Here is a 1,891-nt window from a genome sequence, read left to right as displayed (position 1 = left end):
CAGCTGAGCTAGGTCGGCTTATACTAATGGTGAAGCAACAGCTTTTCTCTATGTGTAGAGCATGTATCCCAGGCCGTTGACCGTGAAGATGATCGTGACAATGATTGCAAAGAGGCTACACGGGAGCTTGATCCGCCGGAGGAATTTTTCGAGCTTGGCGATCCAGCGGATGATCGAAGCGAGGTATAGCGTCGTGATTCCGGTGCAGACGCTAACGATCACGTTGGCGGTGCCGTGTGGGCAGTGAAAAAGGACAGTAAGAATGCTGTAAATGAGAGGCCAGATCAGGGTCGTGATCCCGGCGAAGAAGAGGAAGAAGAGGCACTCGTTGATCCGGCGCTGATCCTCGCTGGGCTTCCGCTTGCGCTGGATGAGGAGAAAAACTGACCAAAATGTGCCGACTGTGGAGATGATCCCGGCCAGGAACAAGTGGAAGCATCGCCCTCTCTCCTCCCGCGTCGCGTCGGGCTTGATGAGTGAAATCCCCGTCTGGAAGCAAGTGGAGGCCACGAATGTGAAGGGCGTGATCATCGTCTTGGCCAGCGCCTTGGTGGGCATCATCTCCATTTCGCCGCGGTCATCGGATTCCTGCTGCTGATCCATTCCTTCAACAACTTGGTCATCTGCTTGGGGATCTCTCTGGGAGGCCGATTCCATGCCGATGAAATCAATCAATCGAATCGATCAATCCATCCAGAGTTACTGTGCCAAGTGGACTTTTGTTCTACGTGTTAAATTGTTGACAAAGTCTTCTTGACTACACTTCTTTGAAGAAGAATTTATCTTTGACCATTACGAGAATCACCTTTTACCTCGAAGTGAAACTTTTCGGATTGTCGCATTGCTGGTCGAAGGAATCCACCTTATATTAGAAGCTCGTCAGGCGGCACAATGAATCTTTTCTGTTCTCTGCAATTCAAAAAACGCGCGGGAAACCTAGTGTACGTTGCCACAATATCTCTGGGCCTAGGGTTCTTCATTATAGCTAGACGAAGAGCTCGCGATCGCGGTTTCGCGTGCTCTGGGGGTTTCGACTGATCCAGGGCGGCAATGCAGCAGGGCGAGAAGATTTCGGTCGCGATCCGGGTGAGGCCGCCGATCAGGCAGGAGCTTGTGAGAGGCAGCCAATGGAAGCTTGGGGCTAGAACGATCGCACTGTACAATGCGCTCGGCGCACCTGTGCTGGGTCAATCCTACATGTTTGGTAAGTAGGGCATTGATTGTGATTGATCGTGTTCTCCGTTTCGATAGATCAAATATTTACCAAGGATGCGACCAATGCAAGCGTGTATGAGATCCATGCCAAGGATCTCGTTCTATCTGGGCTTCAAGGATTCAATGGTCTCTTTCGTTTTTCAGAGTTGTTTGGCTCTCATTGTTTTTTTTTTCCCTTTTCCTTATTTTTGTTGCTCCAGGAACAATTTTTGCTTATGGCCAAACCAGCAGTGGCAAAACCTATACAATGCGTGGGTCTGAGCGGGATCCTGGGCTTATCCATCGTGCTATATGCGACGTTTTCAGCACCATTCAGAGTGTTTGTGTAATTAAATCTGTTCTCTGTGGAGCTTATTTGCTTCTTTGCAGATACTAGACAGGGAGTTCTTGATTCGGGTTTCATACATGGAAATATACAAGGAAGAAATCAACGACTTGCTTGCTCCTGAAAATCGGAAGCTTCGGATACATGAAAACTCCGTCGTATGTATTTTGATTGATCCTGTTTGTGTTTTGGACTTTACTGAAAAGAGCTTCAGAGGGGGATTTTTGTGGCAGGATTACGCGAAGAGATTGTGAGCAGTCCAGATCAGGTCTTTGAGTTCCTCAAATTTGGAGAAGGTAAGCGTCAGATTGAAATGCCTAGAAATTATTGTTTGTTAACTTTCAGCTTACC

The 1,891-nt window shown here is 48.2% G+C and overlaps 1 pseudogene; it reads left to right on the top strand.

Annotated features, from left to right (window-relative positions):
* Positions 1 to 1,041: 1,041 nt before the first annotated feature.
* LOC9655564 overlaps positions 1,042 to 1,891 on the top strand; it is a 3,954-nt pseudogene continuing 3,104 nt past the window's right edge.

The sequence above is a fragment of the Selaginella moellendorffii genome, unplaced genomic scaffold (assembly GCF_000143415.4).
Source record: "Selaginella moellendorffii unplaced genomic scaffold, v1.0 SELMOscaffold_4, whole genome shotgun sequence".
Taxonomy (NCBI): domain Eukaryota; kingdom Viridiplantae; phylum Streptophyta; class Lycopodiopsida; order Selaginellales; family Selaginellaceae; genus Selaginella; species Selaginella moellendorffii.
The sequence above is the reverse complement of the archived record's forward strand: the minus strand, read 5'-3'. Positions and strand labels throughout refer to the sequence as shown.